This window comes from Medicago sativa, chromosome 2 (genome assembly GCF_051527215.1).
Source record: "Medicago sativa cultivar Bolivia chromosome 2, Bolivia_mono, whole genome shotgun sequence".
NCBI lineage: Eukaryota > Viridiplantae > Streptophyta > Magnoliopsida > Fabales > Fabaceae > Medicago > Medicago sativa.
Window position 1 is genome coordinate 29,574,445 of NC_140750.1, and position 14,386 is coordinate 29,588,830.

The 14,386-nt window shown below is 33.5% G+C and overlaps 1 long non-coding RNA gene across 1 annotated transcript; it reads right to left on the minus strand.

The window, feature by feature from the left end:
• Positions 1-1,070: 1,070 nt before the first annotated feature.
• LOC146946081 (uncharacterized) lies at positions 1,071-14,124 on the minus strand. The gene is made up of 8 exons (XR_015026606.1): positions 11,741-14,124; positions 10,996-11,081; positions 10,705-10,875; positions 5,265-9,450; positions 4,520-4,605; positions 4,229-4,399; positions 1,997-2,974; positions 1,071-1,367 (listed from the first exon to the last, which is right to left on the minus strand). It is a non-coding gene; the product is annotated as an uncharacterized LOC146946081 (long non-coding RNA).
• Between the last annotated feature and the right edge of the window lie 262 nt (positions 14,125-14,386).

The window sequence follows — 14,386 nt, forward strand, 5'->3', positions numbered from 1 at the left end:
CCTAAAAAGAGTTTCATCCTCGAAACTTAGGGATGTGAATATTCTATTAGTCGTAAACAACAACAAAAGGCTTAGTACTACTAGAAAATTCTCTTGGAGGTATTCCTCTCACCATATCATCCTCTAAAATTCACCGACATAATATTTAAAACTACACTTTATGAGCTTATCTTTAGCAATTTTACGCTTTAACTAAATAACATTCGCTTCATTTGGGAAATATTTCCACTAATTACTAAGACCCCTCGGGTGCCTAGATTCTAACACTATAGTTTTTAACTCCATCCTTAAATTAACACAAATATATTTTTCTTTAAGGACCCATGAAGTGATGATCTCGAACCATTTTAACTTAAGGTATTGACATCTATACACACTATAACAGTAGGTAAGAAAAGATGTTCCCTTCAACGTGACTTAATGAAATGATATACAATCCACTTCGAGAATAATCTCGATAGAATGTAGGGGTAAAAACAATTATATTTACCAGAAATTCCCTCTCTTTAAACAATATTTTTCTATACGGGAGCAATGAAGGGTTTAAAGTTTAGAACTTTAGTCTTTTAGATAATACCAGGGCAAAAGGAAGTTGGTTACTATCATCTTCAAGCGATTTACGCAATTCATAGATATGAGTGAACGACTTTCCCCATACAATTCTTCCAACTTCGGAACATTATTTACCTCTCTAACCCACCAAGTTCCTATAAAACTCAACACCAAGGGATACCTTACCACATAAGTACTAGAAGTACTTGTTTGAGCTAAGAAACGATCGACTACATGAAGCAAAACTTGCTTCACAAAAGGGAAAAAAAGTTCAGAGTACAACAAGACTCCAAACAAATTTCTCCCACTAAACCCAACTATTGATCAACTTAGGACAAACGACTCAAGGACTCTAAGAAAAGTCAACCAAAGCTCTGATACCACAATGTAACACCCCGTTTTTAGCACCAAAAATTGTGTCTGTTTTTTTTAACGAAAGAATAAATAAAACCTTTATAAACTCGAGTCATAGACTCTTATTAACAAAATAAACTAAAGGTTACTTTTTAAAATAAACGTCAGAGTTATATAGAGCTTTGTTTGGCAACGGAATAATTTACAAGACACAATTACATCCCTAAGCAGAGGGAAAGTTTCCTATCCAAAATTTTATCTAAAATTGACAGGACCACTAAGCTACTATAAAAATAAAGAAAGTTGGGTATTGGACCTACATATGACACCATCCTGGAAGCTTTCTCCCTACTGATTATGTGGCTGGTCGAATCCCTAAGACGAAATAGTCCACTCATCCGGGGAAGTGGAATCGTCATCTTCTTCCGTCGTATCTCGGCTTCCTTCAGAATCATCAAAATCTAATGGCATATAGCCCACATATCCACTGAAAGGGTCACCAATCCGAAAATAACAAATATACAGGAAACATAAACAGATAAAACATTATACGTGAATTAGAGATCTCAATCTAACTCACGTACAGAAACGAGCAACATATAAACTATAACAATGCACATTTAGCCTAAAAATGCAGACTCTACATGAGTGTGAAGCCTATCACAGGACATCACATGCAAATGATTCCAGAATTAATACACCTCCGCAGAGGGTTGTGGCAACTCCACATAAGGAGATGAGTATCTACCCATCTATCAGACTCAATGATCCACTACGGGATAAGGTGGTCTTCAACGCACCCCGTGCCACCTCTCCGGTGTGCACCTCGTGACTCCTCTCTGGTGGCCACGTTTACTATGAAATGCATGAGCATACGATTCCCCTTATATGCTAATGCAACAACTTACATATCTCAATTTTAGCATAAGCATATGTAAATAATTTATCTCATGCATAAAAGATTGCACATATATAATCATTTATTCACCTTGGAAATTAAGCATCATCCATCACGTATGAAAATACGGAGAAATTATACATATCAATTTATCATATATAAATATATCTACAAAAGGATAGGTGCCCTTACCTCGAATAGGTTTTCATCCAAATAAATAGTTGTTTCCCTTTTATTTCTGTTAGACGTCAAAATCCCTCAAGAACCCAATATCATTCGCAAAGGTGATATTCCAAATTTTGTTCTCACACTAATAGCCCTCCAAGTAAAGGCCTTTATTTATTATCTTACTCATTTCCCCAACTCTCACTCTTCTCTTAAAGCTTACAACACCAAAATTCAAGAGAAAGGAAAAAAGGAAACTAAAGAAGCATAGAGAGATGAACTGACTTGAGAGAGGGAGCAAGAAAAATAAAACTTGACCCTTTTTTTATATCCAAGGAGGACACGAATTTGAAGATTGAAGAATAAGATCAAGAATATGGTTTTCTTTTTCAAATATAAATTAACACTTCAAAATTACTCTTAAACAAGAAAACTTTTCTAACTTTAATCAAGGTTATCTTATTTTAAACCAACCTTAAATTATTATGATCTTAACGTTTTTGTCATTAAATTTAAAAGAAGAATTCGAGAGAATCTCATTTGATTTTATGTCGCTTTCCGAACTTCGTTAATTCCGTTAAAACTTTAAACGCGCAAACTAAAATTATCAGCAATGTCATGAATATTATTTTTGATTGTTTTTAAAACAATTGAGATCATAATCATTTTTTCATGTAAAAGGATTAAAAAGACAAGGTACAATAATTTTTTTTCTACAAATGTTGCGTTTTGAAAATAAACACAGCCCAAACACTATTTGTAACGCCCATACTAAACTTATCTAGAATATTTAGAATGTGCGTTAGATTTAGTACTGGATACATTAAAATTACAATAATAAAATTTCGACTGAAATAAATATATACATCACTGCAGGATCATACATTTGCTATCTAAATACTTGTCTGGAAGCATAAAAATAATATGAACTGATATGACACGAGCATGTGAAAATATATCAGTCAGCCTCCTGAATTATCTCCTTGCCACGTACAACCTGCTGATCTGAAATAAAATAAAAGGGATTGGGGTGAGACGGGATGTCTCAGTGAGTTCCACCTATCTTAGGTTGTAGGCAATCTCAGGGAACCTAGGATCGCCATCTGTCTCTAAACTCAACCCATTTCGGGTTTATATAGTTTTATCATGCATAACTGAGCGATCGGGGGATAACTAGGATCGCTGTCTAAAAGACTGATATAATCCTGCTACTAATACTCAACTCATAATCATAATTATAATCATAATGTCTGTCATATTATGTTAGAAATGTTAGCGTTGAACAAACAATATTATCTGAGTTGATTTTACGGAATAAACCCAGGTGGAGTAACCCCGGAATTTATTCCACTCTGACCGGTAATAATTTCCAACTGACGGGAACCCAACTGACGGGGATACCGGACTCCTCTGATTATTGTGGGGTCATCCTCACGGATAGTGCCCGTTCCAACTGGCGGGAACCTTTCGTATCCAACTGGCGGGATAGCGAAAGCCACAACTTAAACATGTTTTAATATTATAACTTGAACTAATTTCCTTGTAGTAATAACATTCTGAGTCTAATAATAAAGACGTAGTAATTTCGTCTTTATTCTGAAATTATTTGTTATACTAACCTATTCAGGTTCTAGGCATATCGTTGTCATATGCCATTCCTAAAAGGTTATAAAATTTTCCCCATATCCTGATAAATTAAATTCGACTAATTAAGCCGAACTTCCATAATTATGATTCTTTACTTTCCAATGATTGAAAATCTACCCATGAATGAATTGTTTCCAATGGCTAATTTACTCTAAACATTCTTTTACACAAATAAATATACACTATGGTAGTATATGATTAGAGGATATTCATAATACAATTTCGGCTAGATATACATATTCGATAAAAATGAGAATTTAGAGTCTTAGCCAAACCAAACCATCATATCACCTTAAAAATATAATTTATATTAGTTAAGAGCCGAAATAAAGTAATAAAATCCAACAATTCTCACTTTCCGGAATGTTAGCCGAAATTGCATATTTATTCATACTCACGTAAAACTTATCATAATAATTTTCCTCTAACTCCTACATTACCATAAGCATATTTATCAACATAAAAATTATTTTAGAGTACACTAGCAAGGGTGTGAACCTTAAATCATATTGTCACTAAATTATGTCTTAATATATATCAATTTATAAACTATCATTCTAGTGGCATAATATAACTACCCAAAGGGAAGTTTTTCTATCTAAGGGAACTCACCTTATCTTATTCCAAACTCTTGAACAATTATAAGCATCTACTGAGCATCTTCGCCTCTGCCTCTATTCGGTCATCCGAAGAACAGTCCAAAACTACAACAACTTAATTCATCACCAACTTGAATCTCGGTTCAGCACAAAATCCTACTTCTGTCCTCAACTTCAAAATTGTCTACAGATTTCAATATTGGACCAAAATCAGTGAAACGGGTGCCAAAACGTCCGGAATTTCGTTAGCTAACCATATCAACAACAACCACTTGATTCGGAGTTACAGGGAGAAAGTTCTTACCATTTTAGTGGAGTCCTGTCCCAAAACCCGTAAGCAGTTTTTCCAGCAGAAATTCACAACTTCAAACTCACTTTCTGAGTTCGTTCCTAATCCGAATCATATAAAATTTATATTCAAACTGAAGGAAATTAAGCGTAGAATTCAAAAATCCAATAGTTACTCGATTACAGGTTACACAACAGTATATATACAAGCCAATGAAGACCATACAAATGTCGTCTCAAAGTCATGAATTTAAGTGTAATCACCCATATCAACAATTACCATTCAAAATACATCAACAATAACTCATCAGGGCTGCTAAACCATTATATTCTTGGCTCCAATTAGCAAACAACAGGACGGCTCTTTTATCAAAGAAATAGCAAAATCACAAACACCAAAACTATAACTCATTCATTCCTTCAAACCATTATATAGTTTGTCCCCCTCATTCACCTACTATCAATTAACTATCAATGGATGAATAAGCTAGGCATACAAACGTCAACTTCAAGAAGTCAAAATCAAACTCATTAATCAACCCTTATTGAAAGCCAAAATGCCAAGATAAACTTCATTCCACTCTACCAAACAATACAACACCTTGTTTATGCTACTAAAAATCCCAAAACAAATTTATAGCAACCACACTACATCTTAACTACAATTACAAATTCCTCCAAGATTCATACCAAAGTCTTACTCTTATTTAAGAATCAAAACATAATTAAATACTAGATTTATGAAATTGGTGAGAACTTACATCTTTGCCAAATCTACTAGTAACCCTCTTGACCCATGCTCCATGCTCTTTCTTCCACTTCATTTCAGGTTCTTAGTAGTTCCATATCACACATCAATCCACCAAAATGCTTAAACTTGTAAAACTTCACAAAGGTAAAGGAGAGGGAGAGAGTGTCGAGTGAGAGGGAGGGAGGATTGGAATGACCCATGAGTTCTTTTTCCTTGACCTACTTGAATACTTTGATGAGAATTAGAGGCATTTAGCTTAAGATTGAAGCTTGGGAAGGTTAGGGATTGTGTTAAGGTGATGGGAGGAATGAGTGTTGAAAGGAAGAAAGTGAGTGAAGGAGAGTAACAATGAGAAAGGAAGGGATCGGTGAGAGAAAGAGAAGTGGAAATGGGAAATAAATTTTCCCTTTTTGTCTTATATAAAAATATCCATAAGTGGAAAGGACATTTTTGCCCCCTATTTTTCTACACTCTTCCTCAAACCAAAATATCCGATAAAAATGCCGTGAAAGTTTTAAGCGGCAAATTTCATTTACCGTAGTCCATTGAAATAATATAATTTGGTCCTGAAAGGTCCTATGCACAATTACCATTGTCCTTCTCTTAAAATTTCCAAGGATAGAATCACTGATACATATAACTGACTGAATTAACATGCGGAGTATTACACTCTACCCTCCTTAAAGAAATTTCGTCCTCGAAATTTAGAGTTTACCTGCTAATAACCACGAATAATTCCTCTATACTTTTGACTTTTGACTCTAACATACATCTGTTACTAACTTACGACTGACTCAAATATTGGTTTGACTTAATATATATAAAGTCTCCCGACTATTTAGCCATAGATACAACTGACTTGAATTAATAGGTTAAAACCGATTTCAGGACATGTTTTCCAATCTCATAGGCCAAAAAGATTCGACAATAACCTCCTTAACTGTGAGTTGTGGAATACACAATACATTTCGATCATAATGGAAAGCAAGGTTAACCAATGTGTCTGATATCCTTCGAGTAAATTCTTGGTTCCACATACTCCTTATAAATTTGACTTAGGTTACTAATACTTGTTTACCTTCACTGAGTTCTGGAAAATGTCATACGCTTATTGGAGTAACACTTTTATCGATCCTTTAACGGATCCAACCTTTAAGTTGTCCTTCATACTACGACTGATTCCAATAAAATTTTATTTCTAAACTATGCCTTGCATATCGAGGTCTCATATAGTAATCATACCATTTTCTGTATAAGATCATTCATATTCGGAACATTTCCTGACATTAAGTTTACTTCAATGAATGTAATAATTGATTCAACTTCCTCCACTATCCGACATATAATTAGGAGATGATACTTTTGATATCTGTTATTTCTCTTATGGAACGAATCCAACATGGTACTATCTCAACATCTGATGGAAGTACTAACTGACGAGTACAATCCATAAATCATATCTAAATACAAAATGTACTAACTGGCGAGTACATTAAATGTAATTCTTATCTGAGTAATAGTGCACTAACTGACGAGTACACAATACACGAGGTAGTACGACTGATAACTAAATACATGACATATAACTGTAGTCATTCGACTATACTTCATCTGCACTAAGTTTTCAACATTCTTAAATTAATCAAATTGCACTTTGATTCATGTCAAAATAAATAAGATACGTAATCAAATTTTCTCATGAACTTACTCTTCCAAAATATACATTTCATCCTTGAAAAATATTATTCTGTCTGTTACTATAGGGAACATATTATTTCAGTCTTTCTGATAATTCCATACTCGTTACCTGAATTGGTATAATTTCATATTGTATATCACAAAGTTTTCTAACTTGTATGATATCAATCTTTTCTTTACCTTCAAAAATACAGAGTTTAAAATTCCCGAACTTCACAATAGAATCGTGTTTAAGCATCCGCATTCTTGTTCTGAGTAGTATCCTTGCATTTAAATACCTTTTACTATACCTGATATCCCATGAGAATATTTCAAACCAAAATAAAATCATCTTGATACAACATCCATATTTATTACCTCATACATGACTCTTTTCCAGCTAAACTGATACTTTCATTCTTTGAAATCATTAAGTCGACTGACTAAGTTACATAAATTCCAATTTTCTTAGATTTAACAAGGTACAGACACTTCCGTCCTACTCTTACTACGTCTTCTTTGACTGCTTAAACTTTCAATATCTTTGAATGACGTGGCTTGAAAAATCCTTGGTTCGTCTCTTAAAATTTCCCCATGAATATCTCATCTCAAAGTCTTAAACTATTACTGATTAATTTTCTCGCTGCGCGACTCTGATTTATCAACTTATTTCAATCAGGTGTACTGACCCAATCATTACAAAATTTCTCAATTTTATTGCTACTTGTTATGAACCGAGAAGTTAACTTTACACTTCTTGCTGCTCCGGGCTCTGTTTGATATCGTTAGCGGACTATTTTCAAGTATTATTCGCTCCCTTAAACATATGTTATATACTTCTTCTCGCGAGATGTTCTTTGAGTAATTCTCACTCTCACATCCTTTACATATTGCAATGACAGTTCGAGGTTTATTTCAATTCTTGTCATAATAGCATTTACACTTACTATCTCGTATGAGATGGCTCCGACTCCAAAAATTCATTCTCTTGGTTTTCATGACAATCGCATAAGAAAATTTATCAAATGAAAATGTTCGACTCCTTAATACTTTACTTCGTTCTTAACTCTTTCACTAGCGAAGATTTTCCATATAATAAACTTCAAAATAATTCTCAATCCAAAATCCTAACTAATTCTTAACACATCTACCCATTATATTCATGCGTTAAAACTTTCTATTGAAGGAACTTAACATCACTCACCCTTTAGTTAACTGAACCCCAGTAAATTATTATTAAATCTTTATTTTCTGTTTCGACAAAAAATTACGCCTTGGGATAGCTTTTCAATTCACTACTAAACTGATGTTTATTAATCCAACAACAACTTAATAACTCATGATAGATGCAGGGGTCTGGCTCAATTTTTCCTTCATATACAACTCTTGTTAACTTAACTTCTCCGCGAGTTCTTGTCAATAAGAATACATCTAAATCGTACTTTGATCCATAAACACTCTTCCACTACTATTTATTCATCCTTCTTGACTCTTACGCTGCATAGCATCTTCACTTCTTGATTCATAAATCTTACACTTACAATTCGGAAGATGTGACTAGCCTGACATAGTTTATTTAGCTAGCGTCGCCCACTCAACGACTGCATTACGGGGTTATCTTCGTCTACTCCAAGACATCTTACTACTTTCCAATTAATTCACTTAACAGTTCGTTTTGGGCTTCGAGTCCGTCTTATTCTTACATACTCTACATCCACTGAGAGTTTATGAATTCCATTATTCGTCGGATAATTTTCTCATATCAAGTTCATCTTCAGATCCCGTAATTCTAGTTACGCCTTTATAAATACTCATTTCTTCTATACCTTACTTATGCTTCTTATATTGTGGCTCCAGTCAAAGTTGCAATCATCCATTTGTCACCCTGAATATCTTACTTCTACGGTATCCACATAAAAGTGTCGTTCAACAATACCAGAGTACTCCGTCTTAATCTTAACATTTCCCTTATGTCCTTGATTAACCTTCAACTTCACAGTTTACCAGCCACCATTTGTCGTTGAATACTTCCTTGTCAAAATTCGTTATAAAACCTGACACCTTGACTTTCCTTTTCCGCATGCTTCTTTCCTCCTAGGTCCTATTCAGCTCTCAGACATTTGTTTTAGCTGTCACATACTAGGTTGAGTTGATCAGGCTCAGCTAGATATGACATTTAGAATAAATATCTGGAACCCAATAGTCCCACTCCATTTTATTGAATTCTAATGATCCAAGGCACGATCTGAATCGACCTGCTCTGATACCAAATTGTAACGCCCATACTAAACTTATCTAGAATATTTAGAATGTGCGTTAGATTTAGTACTGGATACATTAAAATTACAATAATAAAATTTCGACTGAAATAAATATATACATCACTGCAGGATCATACATTTGCTATCTAAATACTTGTCTGGAAGCATAAAAATAATATGAACTGATATGACACGAGCATGTGAAAATATATCAGTCAGCCTCCTGAATTATCTCCTTGCCACGTACAACCTGCTGATCTGAAATAAAATAAAAGGGATTGGGGTGAGACGGGATGTCTCAGTGAGTTCCACCTATCTTAGGTTGTAGGCAATCTCAGGGAACCTAGGATCGCCATCTGTCTCTAAACTCAACCCATTTCGGGTTTATATAGTTTTATCATGCATAACTGAGCGATCGGGGGATAACTAGGATCGCTGTCTAAAAGACTGATATAATCCTGCTACTAATACTCAACTCATAATCATAATTATAATCATAATGTCTGTCATATTATGTTAGAAATGTTAGCGTTGAACAAACAATATTATCTGAGTTGATTTTACGGAATAAACCCAGGTGGAGTAACCCCGGAATTTATTCCACTCTGACCGGTAATAATTTCCAACTGACGGGAACCCAACTGACGGGGATACCGGACTCCTCTGATTATTGTGGGGTCATCCTCACGGATAGTGCCCGTTCCAACTGGCGGGAACCTTTCGTATCCAACTGGCGGGATAGCGAAAGCCACAACTTAAACATGTTTTAATATTATAACTTGAACTAATTTCCTTGTAGTAATAACATTCTGAGTCTAATAATAAAGACGTAGTAATTTCGTCTTTATTCTGAAATTATTTGTTATACTAACCTATTCAGGTTCTAGGCATATCGTTGTCATATGCCATTCCTAAAAGGTTATAAAATTTTCCCCATATCCTGATAAATTAAATTCGACTAATTAAGCCGAACTTCCATAATTATGATTCTTTACTTTCCAATGATTGAAAATCTACCCATGAATGAATTGTTTCCAATGGCTAATTTACTCTAAACATTATTTTACACAAATAAATATACACTATGGTAGTATATGATTAGAGGATATTCATAATACAATTTCGGCTAGATATACATATTCGATAAAAATGAGAATTTAGAGTCTTAGCCAAACCAAACCATCATATCACCTTAAAAATATAATTTATATTAGTTAAGAGCCGAAATAAAGTAATAAAATCCAACAATTCTCACTTTCCGGAATGTTAGCCGAAATTGCATATTTATTCATACTCACGTAAAACTTATCATAATAATTTTCCTCTAACTCCTACATTACCATAAGCATATTTATCAACATAAAAATTATTTTAGAGTACACTAGCAAGGGTGTGAACCTTAAATCATATTGTCACTAAATTATGTCTTAATATATATCAATTTATAAACTATCATTCTAGTGGCATAATATAACTACCCAAAGGGAAGTTTTTCTATCTAAGGGAACTCACCTTATCTTATTCCAAACTCTTGAACAATTATAAGCATCTACTGAGCATCTTCGCCTCTGCCTCTATTCGGTCATCCGAAGAACAGTCCAAAACTACAACAACTTAATTCATCACCAACTTGAATCTCGGTTCAGCACAAAATCCTACTTCTGTCCTCAACTTCAAAATTGTCTACAGATTTCAATATTGGACCAAAATCAGTGAAACGGGTGCCAAAACGTCCGGAATTTCGTTAGCTAACCATATCAACAACAACCACTTGATTCGGAGTTACAGGGAGAAAGTTCTTACCATTTTAGTGGAGTCCTGTCCCAAAACCCGTAAGCAGTTTTTCCAGCAGAAATTCACAACTTCAAACTCACTTTCTGAGTTCGTTCCTAATCCGAATCATATAAAATTTATATTCAAACTGAAGGAAATTAAGCGTAGAATTCAAAAATCCAATAGTTACTCGATTACAGGTTACACAACAGTATATATACAAGCCAATGAAGACCATACAAATGTCGTCTCAAAGTCATGAATTTAAGTGTAATCACCCATATCAACAATTACCATTCAAAATACATCAACAATAACTCATCAGGGCTGCTAAACCATTATATTCTTGGCTCCAATTAGCAAACAACAGGACGGCTCTTTTATCAAAGAAATAGCAAAATCACAAACACCAAAACTATAACTCATTCATTCCTTCAAACCATTATATAGTTTGTCCCCCTCATTCACCTACTATCAATTAACTATCAATGGATGAATAAGCTAGGCATACAAACGTCAACTTCAAGAAGTCAAAATCAAACTCATTAATCAACCCTTATTGAAAGCCAAAATGCCAAGATAAACTTCATTCCACTCTACCAAACAATACAACACCTTGTTTATGCTACTAAAAATCCCAAAACAAATTTATAGCAACCACACTACATCTTAACTACAATTACAAATTCCTCCAAGATTCATACCAAAGTCTTACTCTTATTTAAGAATCAAAACATAATTAAATACTAGATTTATGAAATTGGTGAGAACTTACATCTTTGCCAAATCTACTAGTAACCCTCTTGACCCATGCTCCATGCTCTTTCTTCCACTTCATTTCAGGTTCTTAGTAGTTCCATATCACACATCAATCCACCAAAATGCTTAAACTTGTAAAACTTCACAAAGGTAAAGGAGAGGGAGAGAGTGTCGAGTGAGAGGGAGGGAGGATTGGAATGACCCATGAGTTCTTTTTCCTTGACCTACTTGAATACTTTGATGAGAATTAGAGGCATTTAGCTTAAGATTGAAGCTTGGGAAGGTTAGGGATTGTGTTAAGGTGATGGGAGGAATGAGTGTTGAAAGGAAGAAAGTGAGTGAAGGAGAGTAACAATGAGAAAGGAAGGGATCGGTGAGAGAAAGAGAAGTGGAAATGGGAAATAAATTTTCCCTTTTTGTCTTATATAAAAATATCCATAAGTGGAAAGGACATTTTTGCCCCCTATTTTTCTACACTCTTCCTCAAACCAAAATATCCGATAAAAATGCCGTAAAAGTTTTAAGCGGCAAATTTCATTTACCGTAGTCCATTGAAATAATATAATTTGGTCCTGAAAGGTCCTATGCACAATTACCATTGTCCTTCTCTTAAAATTTCCAAGGATAGAATCACTGATACATATAACTGACTGAATTAACATGCGGAGTATTACACTATTTTCTCTAAACTCTTAAGAATAATAGCATATTTAGTGTCTAATAACTATTCATTTTAGGTTACTAACTCAAATCATTAGTTTTAGACTAAAAGTAGTAAGAAAGGTAACTTTAAGTTTTCCTTAAAATTATCAAAACTAGTAAAAATATAATCATACTCCATAATCTATTTTTCACACTAAAAATAAATGTCCTTTCCAAAGTTTATGACTACTCTATAAATCAAATAACTCAATTTACTATTTTTATTTTACTTAACCTACATAGTTATACTTTGTTTGTGATGGTTTGAAGTAAAAATCAAAGTCCAATATGTCCATATACTATTTTTCTTTTCTTCAAGTTGTAAGTCTCTATGTATATGGGTAGGGAAGAAGCCACTTGAGAATTTAAAATAAAAAAGAAAGCCGAACAGTTGAAAAGAACAAGGGTGAAACTTCTTTTAATAATAAATGAATTAAAGTAGTAGACAATAAAAAGAAAAGAATGAAAATTAGAACCAAGTTACTTACAAGTACAAGGGACTAAAGAACTTTAAGCAAGTGTTTTCAAAGAAACAATCGTAAAATGAGTTTATAAATAAATAAAAGAAAAGACAAAGAACGAGACATCAGTTAAGTTAAACAAAATGGGTCTTATGATAATACTAGCTTAGCTCAGAAAAGAGATAAGAAACATTAGTTCCAAAATACTCTTGTAGCATCAAAGGCACAATTAAGGTTTCACTTCCAAAAATTAATCATGTAATTAAAATCTTTCTATTTAGAGATCATGAGGCAAAACCATAAAATAAACAAGGAAAGAAATTGTAGAAGAAGTCCTTACAAATCCAACGTATGGCACCCAAGGGAGGAGAAGAGTAAATCCACCACACTTTTCTATATCTCTCTATAAATCTATCTTTCTTTAACAATTTTCATGTCCAAGTTCTCTTAGCTTCTCTCTAATTATTTATTTATTTTCCTTCAAGCCTTTATACAACAAATTAAAAATGAAAGTTCTTAGTTCCTAAAGGAGAAAGAAGTTATAGGCCAAAAAGAAAAGAGGATGAATCCTTGCCAAATGATTTGATTCATATCCTTATTAGAAGTTGTTGTTTGAGTTTATGATTCTCTATACAATTTTTGAGTGATGGATGTTAAAATCAAAGAAAGAGTATAGAGGTTGCATGAGTAAAGGTTTCATGGAGATCAATTTTGAAGGAGTTCTAGGTATTGAAAAGAAAAGAGAAGAGAGAAGGAAGGAAGAATTAAGAATGAAGAACAAGAAAGAAGGAAGAATGAAGAATGAAGAACGAAACCAAAAAGTAACTTAAGGGACCAAATTGTAACGTTAATAACTTATGGGACCAAAATGTAACCAACAAATAACTTAAGGGACCAAATCATTAATTAAGCCTAAAATCAAAGAAAGAGTATAGAGGTTGCATGAGTAAAGGTTTCATGGAGATCAATTTTGAAGGAGTTCTAGGTATTGAAAAGAAAAGAGAGAAGAGAGAAGGAAGGAAGAATTAAGAATGAAGAACAAGAAAGAAGGAAGAATGAAGAAAGAAGAGAGAGACACGTGAAAGAAAATAAAGAAGAGAGAAGAAATAAGAGAAAAGGAAGAGAGAAGAAAGACGTGAGAGAGAAGAGAAAATGAAAGTGAATGAATGAGTGTGAATGAGCAACTTGATTTGCATACATACATGCATATAAATAAGTAAAAATATAGTATTTTCTCAAAAATAAAAATAAAAATAAAAATAGAGTATATAATGCATATGTGTGGGGGAACCGTGTGAGGAAGAGGAAGAGGAAGAGGAAGAGGATAAGAGGTAGATAGATATTTTCTTTAAAGCCAATCTACATTTGACTTTACTAGTTACATTTGGTTCTTATGAGAAAAATTTCGTTGGGAAAAATATTTTTATTGCATAAATCTATCATAAATAATTTTATGAGTCTATACAAAAAATTTCGTATAAAACGGAGTTTGTTTTGAA